This window comes from Trichechus manatus, unplaced genomic scaffold (genome assembly GCF_000243295.1).
Source record: "Trichechus manatus latirostris isolate Lorelei unplaced genomic scaffold, TriManLat1.0 scaffold00070, whole genome shotgun sequence".
NCBI classification, from domain to species: Eukaryota; Metazoa; Chordata; class Mammalia; order Sirenia; family Trichechidae; genus Trichechus; species Trichechus manatus.
The window spans coordinates 1,320,600-1,334,022 of NW_004444006.1; positions in this window are offsets into that span (position 1 = coordinate 1,320,600).

Sequence of the window (13,423 nt, forward strand, 5' to 3'; positions counted from 1 at the left end):
TCCAGAATAGACCACATATTAGGCCATAAAGCAAACCTTAACTAAATCCAAAACATTGAAATATTACAAAGCATCTTTTCTGACCCTAAAGCCATAAAAGTGGAAATCAACAACACAAAAAGCAAGGAAAAAAAATCAAACACATGGAAACTGAACAACACCTTGCTCAAAAACTACTGGGTTATAGAAGAAATTAAGGATACAATAAATAAATTCATAGAATCAGACGAGAATGGAAACACATCCTACCAGAAGCTTTGGGACACAGCAAAAGCAGTGCTCAGAGGTCAGTTCATAGCAAGAAATGCACACATCCAAAAAGAAGAAAGTCTCATAATCAAAGCATTAACCCTACAACTGGAACAAGTAGAAAGAGAGCAACAAAAGGAGCCTACAGGTGCCAGAGGGAAGGAAATAATAAGAATTAGAGCAGAATTAAATGAAATAGAGAACAGAAAAACAATTGATAGAGTTAACAAGTCGAAAAGCTGGTTCTTTGAAAAGATCAACAAAATTGATAAACCATTGGCCAAACTGACAAAACAAAAACTGGAGAGGAAGCAGATAAACTGTATAAGAAATGAGATGGGTGATATCACAACAGACTCAACGGAAATTAAAAGAATCATAACAGAATCCTATGAAAAATTGTACTCTGACAAATTTGAAAACCTAGAGGAAATGGACAAATTTCTAGAAACTCACTACTTACCTAAATTAACCCAAACAGAGGTTGAACAACTAAATAAACCCATAACAAAAGAAGAGATTGAAAAGGTTATTAAAAAACTGCCAACGAAAAAAAAGCCCTGGCCCAGATGGCTTCACCAGAAAATTCTACCAAACTTTCAGAGAAAACACCACTTCTACTAAAGGTATTTCAGAGCATAAAAATGGATGGAATACTCCCAAACTCATTCTATGAAGCCAGCATAACCCTAATACCAAAACAAGGTAAAGACACCACAAAAATAGAAAATTACAGACGGATATCCCTCATGAACATTGACGCAAAAATCCTCAACAAAATTTTAGCCAATAGAATTCAGCAAAATATCAAAAAAATAATTCACCACGATCAAGTGGGTTTTATACCAGTATGCGGGATGGTTCAACAATAGAAAAACAATCAACGTAATCCATCACATAAATAAAACAAAAGACAAGAACCACATGATCTTATCAATTGATGCAGAAAAGACATTCGGAAAAGTTCAACACCCATTCATGATTAAAACTCTCAAAAAAATAGGAATAGAAGGAAAATTCCTCGGTACAGTTAAGGGCATTTATACAAAACCAATAGCCAACATCATCCTGAATGCAGAGACTTTGAAAGCATTCCCCTTGAGAACAGGAACCAGACAAGGATGCCCTTTACCACCACTATTATTAAACATTGTGCTGGAGGTCCTAGCTAGAGAAGTTAGGCTAGAAAAAGAAATAAAGGACATCCAAATATGTAGGGAAGAAGTCAAAGTATCACTATTTGCAGATGATATGATCTTATACATGGGAAACCCCAAGGAATTCACAAGAAAACTGCTGGAACTAATAAATTTCAGCAAAGTTTCAGGATACAAGATAATCATACAAAAATCTATTTGATTCTTTTACACCAACAAAGAGAACCTTGAAGAGGAAATCACCAAATCAATACCATTTACAACAGCCCCCAAAGTGATAAAATACTTAGGTATAAATCTAACCAGAGATGTTAAAGACCTTTACAGAGAAAACTACAAGACACTACTGCAAGAAACTAAGAGACCTGCATAAGTGGAAAAATATACCTTGCTCATGGATAGTTAGATTCAACATAGTGAAAATGTCAATTATACCCAAAGCAATCTACAGATACAATGCAATCCTGATCCAAATTGTGGCAGCATTTGTTAATGAGATGGAGAAACAAATCACCAACTTCATATGGAAAGGGAATGGGGCCCCTGATAAATAAAGCACTACTCAAGAAGAAGAACAAAGTGGAGGGCCTTACACTACCTGATTTAAGGACCTATTATACTGCTACAGTAGTCAAGACAGCCTAGTACTGGTACAACAACAGATACATAGACCAGTGGAACAGAGTTGAGAATGCAGATATAAGCTCATCCACCTATGACCAGCTAATATTTGAGCCTGTATCAGAGTGATACCAAATATCACGTTCAGTCATTTCACCAGTACCATATGCATGTCCAGTGAATTCATTTTCTTCCAGGTAGCCCAAATGTAATAAATGAAAAAAAAATTAATAATAAAAGTAAAAAAAAAAATAAAAGCCCCCAGGGATCCCACCAGCATTGCTGCATAGACCATGGAAGTGGCTCCAAAGCTGAGCAGTATAGCTCAGCTAGAAGGGGTGGAGATGGCACACAGTACCATGTATTCAGGAGACAAGAAAAGAAGGTAAGTAGAGAGAGATGAAAAACCAAGAAATGAAGAAAAACAAAACAGAAAAATAAAAGGAAAACAAACAAACAAAAAAGCTCCCAGGGATCCCACCAGCGTAGCGGTGTGGACCAGGGAGGCAGTTTGCCAGTCGAGCAGTGCTTGACAGCCTGTCAAGAAGAAGCAAAGATGGCACACAGAGCCAGGTGTTCAAGAGAAAGGAGGGGGAGGAGTTGAGAGACAGGGAAGAAACCAAAAAAAGCTGAAAAAACGCAACCCCAGTAACAAAGAAATGGTACTGAAGGAGCCAGCCCATGTGGGTGGGTTGAATCCAAGTGGCACAAAGCTGATGCCTCCCAGCTGAGCTACCATGGCCAGCTGGGAAGCCTAGGAGTTGGAGCAGGAGGAAGAACGTTGGGGGGTGGGAAAGCATGTATTGCTGGTTACTGGGTGCTCTGTCTCCTGCTGGGAGCTCTGTGAAGCTGCTTTCCCATACACCCTGTCTGCCAATCTCCAACAGGAGTCCAAGATGGCAAATACGTGCTCCATTAGCTGATAAGGGACCTCTACTCCATATCTCTTCTTGCTCTATGTTCTCTGTCAGTTTCTTATCCCATTAGGTGCTTGGGTGAGTTCTTTATCTCTTCATTTGATGCTTAGGGTTCCAGGACTGATGTTTGTCTCTGTTTCACTTAGTTTTTCGGGTCTTTGCTGTGGAGGGACGGCATGGTGCTTCTGTCTATAATATCATGTTGGCTTCACCTCCTTATTTTTTAATTTACACTCTAAAGAGTGATTCCCCCCCCCCCATGTCAAGTTTTTACCTTACATGTACTGGAGTATTTATTTCATCTTTTAAAATGTTATGTTTCTCAGAAAAATAAAAAGGACGCACACTCTCCTGGCTCTCTTGCTTGGTGATAATGAGTACCCCCTGTCTCTCTACTGGCTTCTCTCTTTTATATCTCGAAAGAGATTACCTTAAGATACAACCTGAACTTGTAGGTTGAGTCCTGCCTCATTAACATAACTGTCTCTAATCCTGCCTCATTAACATCATAGAGGTAGGTTTTACAACACATAGGAAAATCACATCAGATGACAAAATGGTGGACAATCACATAATACTGGGAATCATGGCCTAGCCAAGTAGACACACATATTTGGGGGACACAGTTCAATCCATAACACTCTTTCTCTGGTATTGAAAGAAATTTTGGGCAGGCTCTACAGTTTGTCTTCTCGTCTTCATATAATTTAAAGCCTGGTTCATGTTCAGTCATGAGAATAGTCTCTTTTAATAATTAATATGACCTTTCCAGTATAAACATAGAAAGCTATGACTTTATTTAAAATTAATGTTCTCCCTTACCCCAGCTCTTCATTGCTTTTAGAAGGCAAATGGCTGTCTTCTCTATGTCCTCATCATGCCCTTATAACCAGATTCTTCCCTGTCTAGACTACCTCTTGTTTTTCCAGGGTTGGACGAGGGAGTGAGTAGGAAAGAGAAATAAAGAGAAGAATGAAGTACGTGGTTGTGCAGATTGTGCATTATACAACTTGCCTAACCATACACAGTCACCTGGTATGGGGTGGGAAAGATCCAACTTGACTAATACAGACTTAATCTGACATTTGTTTTCTTTTTTCTGGATAACAATTTAAAGTTGACTGTCTTGGGATGTACCCTGTACCCTTCCTTGCTTCACGCCTCTAAGGGTATGCTTCTCCTGTACGGCAAGCATAGGGAGAGGTTCTTCAAGGTAGTAACACAGATAGCTTTAATATCTGGCCCCTGGAATTTAGGGAACACAGTGGACTGATCTACATTTGAGGAGCTGGCTGAAACAGTCTATGATGACCGAGTAGAGGACTATGTAGGGTAAAGAACCACTATTCTAGCTGGTCAGATGTAAGTGATTTAAAATTTGAGAGAATCGGGAATTGAACACTGTATGGATATTTAATGTTATTAAGAAACCATTGGTAATTCTTTTCATTGTGATAATGGTACTTTGGTTATGTTAAAAAAAAAGTCTTTGGCTTTAGAGACACATACTGAAGAATTTGCAAATGAAATATATGAGATTTGCTAAATAAATAAATGAGGGAGCAAGTGATTCTTAGGGATCAGATATAGAACCCATAGTAAAAAGAATCACTAAAAGTCATTCTTCCCTAGAGGGTTTTTGCTGAATGGAAGTAAACAGTATAAAGAAGCTGGAGGTGTAACACTGGATGCAGAAGTGAGAGGAATTTGGAAGTGCCAGCCAAGTAAGAGGTGCCACTACATGACAAGCACATGAACATCACATAGGAAAAAAAGTCAGCAGAAATATCTTTCATAGCCAGAGGAAATTAATGCCAGATTTATGGATTAATCAAATTGTCAAAGAAGACCTTTCTTGCCAATTCCCTTCTCTGCCATCCGAGGAAAAATGTATCGATGCCTCAATAGTAGTTCATTAAAATGTAAAATTAGTGTGGTAGGCAAAATAATGGCCCTCCATAGATGACCACATGCTAATCTCGGGAGCCTGGAATATGTTATGTTACATGGCAAGAGGGGATTAGGATTGCAGATGGAATTAAAATTGTCAATCAGTTGACCTTGAGATTCAGAGATGATCCCGAATTGTTTAGGTGTACCCAATGTAATCACAAGCGTCGTTATAAGTGGAAGAGGGAGGCAGAAGATGGAGAATCAGAAAGAAGACAGCATGAGAAGGACTAATCCTTTTGCAACTGGATTATTAAATGGAGGAGGATTGTCATGAATCGAGGAATGTGGGCGGTCTCTAGAAGCTGAAAAGTGTAAGGCTATAATGCAAATAGTAACAAAAATGCTACAATTCACTATAATGGTGAAAGTAAATAATAAACAGGACTAGAACACTGTTTGAATGTGACAAGTGAAATTGCATGCGTATTGATATCACTTACCAAAAAACACCAAACTTATTGTCATGGATTCAATTCCAACTCATAGCCACCCTACAGGACAGAGTAGAACTGTCCTTTAGGGTTTCTAAGGCTGTAATCTTCACAGAAGTAGGCTGCCACATCTTTCTCCCACAGAGCGGCTGGTGGGTTCAAACTGATGACTTTCAGTTAGCAGCCTAGCACTTAACCACTGCACCATGAGGGCCCCTGATATCACTTAAGCAGTCTAAAAAGAAAAATGTAACCAGAAAATAATATGTATATATGAAAATTGTACTTTATTAAACTGGTAATCCAGTCTCTCTTATTTCCCACTGTGTTGTTATAAAACTTTGTCAAGTCATGGCATGAAGCCATGAAAACTTTTGCATAGTTTTTACATAAAGCAATCTTGTAAATCAATCACATTATCCCAAAATGAGTGCAAAACAATGCCTCGAAATACAATATATATTCCATAAATTTAGAGAAGGGACAAAAACTAAATAAGCACTATACAAAGATGAAATCCACATACCAATGATAGGTGATGTTATTACCAAGTTACTTGTACAACCTGCAGTAATATGAATATCAAATATTAGTCTCAAAGAAAAAGCAGAATGAGTAATTTGCAAACGTTTTAAAAAAAATCAGAGTACATTGTTGAATTATGTCATGTGATGTAGAAGAGCAATTACTGTTATCTATGTTCTAGCACTATTTTTCCTTGTAGTTGGACAAAGCCATCGATATGCAGAGTCTGGATCAGTTCTTGGCATATAGCAATGCATATATGATGGAGAGACATTATACAACTTTTTATTCCATTTGTCGTTGAAAAACTTATGCTAAAGAAGAAGAGCTTTTGTTATTTTTTTTTTTTTTTGGTTCTGTTTTTGTTGTTTAGTTACTATTTTATTTTGTTTGTTTTTTATGAGTGATCCCTTGTACAGACTGAAGAAGTTGCTGGTATTAGTATTGACTGAGAATGATAGAAAAATGAGCATTTTGTAGCAAAGAAGGGCATCGCTGCACATATAAGAAAGGTTGCCCATGGAAGCCAGTATACACACTGCTTTATTCACAGAGAGCTATTTTTGGTCAACCATAATGCCTCTTGATTCTGATTCAGGTTCAAATCACAATTCCATAGGGAAAATTGTAAGTATGATCAAATTATGGCCATTGCATGAATTTCATTTCAATACGCTGTGTGAAGAAATGTCCAGCAATTAGAAGAGTCATTTTCCACACCAAACTACACTGACTGTGAAGGGGAAAGGTCCTCACATAAATTTTTAAAACAAAATATGAAATTAAAAACATGGCACTGATAATGATCATTTTAATAATCTCAAGCGAATCTCTCAAATGGTGTAGCCCAAGGATATATTCAGTATTTTGAATGGCTTAAATCTTTCACTTCTGGATGAAAGCCCATAGTTTTTAATGGTGAGAACAAGATATCATGATTTCTTAAATGGCTAAAGTGGTGTGTGTGTTGCTCCATTATGTAATACTTGATGGTTTTCATCACTTATTAGAGAAAGAAATGAATATGGGAAAATGATTTCCAAATACTACAATAAAACGTGATTTTTCCCCAAATAATAATGGATTAGGGTGCCATTCACTTCTGTCTCCCACGTGAAAATGTTCAACTTACTAGCCTATGAATGTGATACACTCATAGATTTAGCATCTGATGGGGCCCTAACAGTGAGAAATCTGTCTATAATGTCGGAGTCTATGTTCAATAAAATCTACAGGAATGCCTAGAAAAATAACTAAATAATTGCTGCTGCTTTCATGGTAACTTATAATTGTGAGTTTGGATTTTCCAATATAACAGAAATAAAGAATAAAAAAAAGAAATTGACTCACTGTAGAATCTGACCTATAAATCAAATTATCTATCATCAAACCAGATATGAATATTTTGGTTTAAGACTATAAACGATTTCACCTTTCTCACTGAGGTTAAATAATTATTCTTAATTTTTAACTTATATTCTATTTTATTTAAAATTTTTAATCAATATTTTAAAAATAACCTCTCTTATCACATTAATATTCTGAAAATTTGAGAAACATTGAACATCATGATTGCTTAAGTTATTTTCATGTCTGTAATTCTACCATTTCCTCCAATAAATATTCTAACTATATTAGAGACAGTCACTGTGGTAGGTATTAAAGGTTTTTGGTAATGCATATAAAATATAATGATTTGATAGCATATTGAGGTAACTAGAAGTTGTTTGAGGCTAGAAACAACCAGGTCAAGTGAATATGTTTGCTTTAGATCCCTCTAGGCCTTCCCAGAAGCTAAGGAGAGGACTGTCTTAGTAGACCTGAAACCCATTTATGGCACACTGGTTAGAAAGCTCTGGTGCAGGGATTAATCAGTTGAGCTCTAGCTTGTTTTGGGCAAGTTACTTAATTTCTTTAAGTTTCAGTTTTATTAGCTATAGAACAGGGATAATAATTACCTCATAGGGTTTAAACGAGATAATGTGTCAATTTACTAATTTATGTAACAAATTAGCATTAAGGGACAAAGCACTGAGAATTAGGAATAAAGTAGCAACAAGACAGACATGGTCTCAGGCTTAATGGAATTTACAGTTATCAAGATAGATATTTAAGAAGTACTTATAAATGCACTGAGTGTTAAAATAAAGAAGTGTTGAGTGTATCTACTCTAGTTAGTGTGTGTTGGGGATGGATGGAAATATCAGGAGACTTCCTGAAGAAATAATGCACTCACTCATGTCTTTTCCAATAGCCCCAGTATGTCATGTTGAAAATCTTAGCCTTTATCCTAAGATTAATAGAGAACAATTTTAGGAGTTTAAGGAGAAGAGTAGTAAGATCTGAATTGTGTAAGAACACAAAATCACTTTGGACACATTGTGGAAGATGCATTAAACCTGTTGCTGTCAAGTCAATTCCGGCTCATAGTGACGCTATAAGATGGAGTAGAACTGCTACATAGGGTTTCCAAGGCTGTATTCTTTACAGAAGCAGACAGCCACATCTTTCTCCTGCGGAACCACTGATGGATTTGAACCCTTAAGATCAAACCCAAGCACTTAACCACTGCACCACTAGGGCTCCATTGGAGGATGAATTAAAACAAGGAAGCTTTTGTAGTAATCTACGTGAAGGATAGTGAGATGATGAGACCCTTGACTAGGGAGAGTACTGACATCCTGAGGTCAATATGAAAAGAAAGATATAAGGAAGAAGATAAGGATGATAGTGATGACAAACATGAGAAAGAAGCTATTTCTCTCAAGTCATATTGTCTGGGAAATAATATTCATCCTATAAAATAGTAGTTTTCTAACTTCACTTCCAACACAGACAAAGTAGAGTAGGTTCACTCATCACTTGTTTTTTGTAACCCTCTGGGCAATTTCCCCAATTTTTAGTCTTCCCTGATAGACTGTACATTCATTAAAACGTGGTGCATCTGAATAATCTGACTCTTTAGGTCTGAGATACATCCTCAGAGATTTTCGGTCAGTATTGGACCGGGCCAGGGCATCTGAATTTTGAACAAGACATTTGAGTGGTTCTAATATAGTACTTGGAAAGTCTGGTGGTGTAGTGGTTAAGTACTATGGCTGCTAACCAAAAGGTCGGCAGTTCGAATCCACCAGGCGCCTCCTTGGAAACCGGATGGGGCAGTTCTACTCTGTCCTATAGGGTCGCTATGAGTCGCTAGAAGTGATGAGTACTATATTAACCAAAAAAAAAAAAAAAAACAAAAAAGCATTGCCGTCGATTCGATTCGATTGGAACTGCCGACCTTTTGGTTAGCAGCCGTAGCTTTTAACCACTACCACCACCTGGGTTGAGCGGGAATCGACTCGATGGCAAAGGGTTAATATAGTACTAATCCATAGACAGGTTAAAGAATCTTCATCATAATAAAAATGGGCGCCTATAACTGCACAGCCCAAACCAATAAATATAACATTAATGATAAATTTATGTAATACTATCCTATCCCATCCCCCTACCTCCCTGTCTTAGTTATCTAGTGCTACTATAACAGAAATACCACAAGTGGATGGCTTCAACAAATAGAAGTTTATTCTCTCACAGTCTGATAGTCTAGAAGTCCAAATTCAGGGCGTCAGCTCCAGGGGAAGACTTTCTCTCTGTTGACTCTGGAGGAAGGTCCTTGTCATCAATCTCTCCCTGGACTAAGAGCTTCTCAGTTCAGGGACCCCGGGTCCAAAGGCCATGCTCTTCTCCTGGTACTACTTTCTTGCTGGTAGGAGTTCCCCTCTGTCTCTCTGCTTGCTTCTCTTTTATATATCAAAAGAGATTGATTTAAGACAAAATATAATCTTGTAGATTGAGTCCTGCCTTATTAACATATCTGCCATTAATACCATCTCATCAACATCAGAGATAGGATTTACAATATGTAGGGAAATCAGATCAGATAACAAAATGGTGGATAATCACACAATACTGGGAATCATGGCCTAGCCAAGTTAACAGATATTTTTGTAGGACACAGTTAAATCCATGACACTCTCCTTCAGACATAAATATTATGCTGAATTCTATGTTTATCATTCCCTTGATTTTTTAAAGTCTTATGTGTAAGACTAAACAATATATTATTGACAAGTTTACTGAAACATAATAATTCCCACGTTTAAAGTATATGGTGAAAAATTCAACGGTTTTCAATATATTTACAGTTGTGCAATCATCACTAAAATCTAGTACTAGAACATTTCTGTTCTCCCTAAAAGAAACACCATACCTATTAGCAGTCATTCTGTATTCCACTTGTCCCCCAGGCACAGCCCTAGGCCACCATTAATCTAATTTTGGCCCTATAGATGTACCTATTTTGGGCATTTCATATAGATGGAATTATATAGTATGCAGCCTTTTGTGACTGGCTGCTTTTACTTAGCCTGATGTTTACAAATTTCATTCATATTGTAGCATGTATCAACACTTTCATTCCACTTTATTGCTGAATAGTATTCCATTGTATGAGTATATTATATTTTCTTTATCCATTCATCAGTTGGTGAAATTTGCATTGTTTTCACTTTGGGGATATTATAAATAGGGCTGCTATTAGCATTTGTGTACAAGTTTTTGTGGGGACGTGTGTTTTCATTTGTCTTAGGTATATACCTAAGAGAATTGCTGGGTCACATGGTGGCTCCATGTTTCGTTTCTTGAGGAACTGCATGCCTGTTTTCCAAAGTGGCTGCATAATTTTACATTCCCACTAGCAATGTATGAAAGTTCCAATTTCTCCACATCTTTGCCAAGACTTGTTCTTATTCCTCTTTTTGATTTAAGCCATCCTAGTGGATGTGAAGTGGTATTTCATCATTTCCATTTCCATAATGACTCATGATGTTGAGCATTGTTTTATGTGCTCATTGGCCATTTGTATATCTTCTTTGGAAAAATGTCTACTCAAATCGTTTTCCCATTTTTAAAAAATTGGGGAATTGGCCTTTTAATATTGAGTTGTAAGAATTCTGTATATATTCTGGATACAAATCCCTCATTAAATATATGATTTGAAAATATCTTATTCTGTGGCTTCCTTTTCACTTTCTTTATGGAGTCCTCTGAAGCACAAAGTTTTTAATTTTCATAAAGTTCATTTTTTCTTTTATTGTTTGTGCTTTTGGTGTCATACCTAAGAATTCTTAGTCAAATTCAAGGTCATGAATATTTACCCCTATGTTCATCTAAGAGTTTTATAGTTTTAGCTCTTACATTTAGATCTTTGATCCATTTTGAATTAATTTGCATGAGGTAAGAGTCCAACATCATTTCTTTGCATGTGACTATCCAGTTTTCCCAGTAGCATTTGTTGAAAAGACTACTGTTTCTCCAAGGTCCTTGTCATCCTTATTGAAAATCAGTTTACCATATATAGATGGGTTAATAACTGGATTCTCAATTATATTCCATTGATCTATGTGTTTGCTCTTGTGCTGATACCACACTGTCTTTATTACCATTGCTATGTAGTAAGTTTTGAAATCAGAAAGTGTAAGTTTTTCTACTTTGTTTTTCATTTTTAAGATTGTTTTGACTATTATGGGTCCCTTGCAATTCCATATGGATTTTAGAATCACCTTGTCAATTTGTATAAAGAAGTCTGCTGGGATTGTGATAGGGATTGCACTGAATCTGTAGATAAGTTTGGGAATTATTGCCGTTTTAACAATGTTAAATCTTCCAATCCATGAACATGGGATATTGTTCCAATTATTTAACTCTTCTTTAATTTCTTTCTGTGATTTTCTGTAATTTCAGAATATAAGTTTTGCATTTATTTTGTTAAATTTATTCCTGTATATTTTATTCTTCTGATACTGTAAATGAAATTGATTTCTTAATTTCATTTTTGGATTGCTCACTGTAAGTGCATAGAAATGCAATTGATTTTTGTATATTGATCTAGTATCCTGCAACCTTGCTGAATTCTAGTTGTTTTACAGTGTTCTTCAAGTCTTCTATTTCCTTGGTGATCTTCTGTCTAGTTGTCCTATTCACTATTGAACTGTGGTATTACAGTCTCCAACTATTATTGTTGAATTGTCTATTTTTCCCTTCAATTCTGTCTTTTTTTGCCTCATGTATTTTGTTGTTAGCCGCATATGTGTTTTAAATTGTTATGTCTTACTACTCAATTGACCCTTTTATCATTATAAAATGTCCTTTATTTGCCTGCTTCTACATAGTCTCTTTGTATCCCATCTCCTCCACCTTTCCTTTGTTATCTCCCTCTACTATCCTCTCTTCTCCTTCCTTACTCCACATTTTCTATCTTCCCTCTTCCATCCTTCTCTTCTTCGCTCTTTTTTCCTCCCTCCTTTCTTCAGGTTTTCTCCTCAACTCTTCAGCTTCCAGCTTCCATCCATTATGCCCATTAAATGATCTTATCCTTCTCCACAACAGATGTTGAGTAAGGTCCTGTGAATACAGATCTATAAGCAACAGACTCTGCCTATCAAACTCTTAGAATCTTGTTAGACATGAGTACTATATGAAAGAATCAATAACAACGCAGAGCACAGATGTTTAGAACCAGGTGAGTAGTCCAGGGAGCAAAATTTTTATATGATCAGAGCACAAAGAAGTGACCATGAGCCAGTATAGTCTGAGCCACCAGGTTTGCTGTTACTGTTATTTATTTATTTTGTTTTGTTGTTTGTATATTTGTTTAGACACTTGGCTGAATTAACTCTGTGAAGTCTATTTCTCCTATAGAATGCAACCTCTGATGTCCCCACTCAGATTTTTCTCCCTTTTTTGTCCTTTAGTCTATTTAGGGTTTGCTCCAGGCTAGCATAAGTTGCTTATTGGTTAAATGTTGTGCTTAAACTCTCTAGTAAGTTAATTTTTTGCCCTTTACCATTGGATGTGTGTGTGTGTTGCCTGGAGGCTTCTATTACAGTTCTTGGAATTTATATTTTTTTGCCCCACATTCAGGCAAGGAAAGTAGCTTGAAGTTTCCCTTTCTGATTGGTCCTGAGAGAGTGGAGCCTTGGCCATGTACAAAGTTCCAGAGTGTCAGGGATGAGTGTGATCTTATTTTAAAGCTTGCTTTCCTAGCAGTCCTTCTGGGGTCAAAATAGCTTGTCGTTCAATCAGTATTTGGTCAAAGGTTGAATTTGAGCCCCTTGTGCCATTGATGCTTTTGCCCTATCTTGATGGATGTGTGTGTGGCTCAAGTAATACTCTCAAGTCTATCTCACATCCTGCTCTGATTGCTCCTGAGTGGGTGCAGCCTAGAGCATGTGCACAATCTCATCAGCCCCCAGAGTTGACTGTGATCTCAGGAGGGCTCTTCTTGGCTGTCTCTTTTTCTGGTTCTATTAAATTTCTGGCTGCTCTGCTGTTCTGCTTGCATCAATGATTGTTCTGCTTGTATCATTGATTGTGGATCCAAGTAAAATGAAATCCTTGACAACTTCAGTATTTTTTCCATTGATCATGATGTTGCTTATTGGTCCAGTTGTGAGGCTTTTTATTTTCTTTATGTTGCTGTGTAGTCCATACTGAAGACTGTGTCTTTGATCTTCATCAGTAA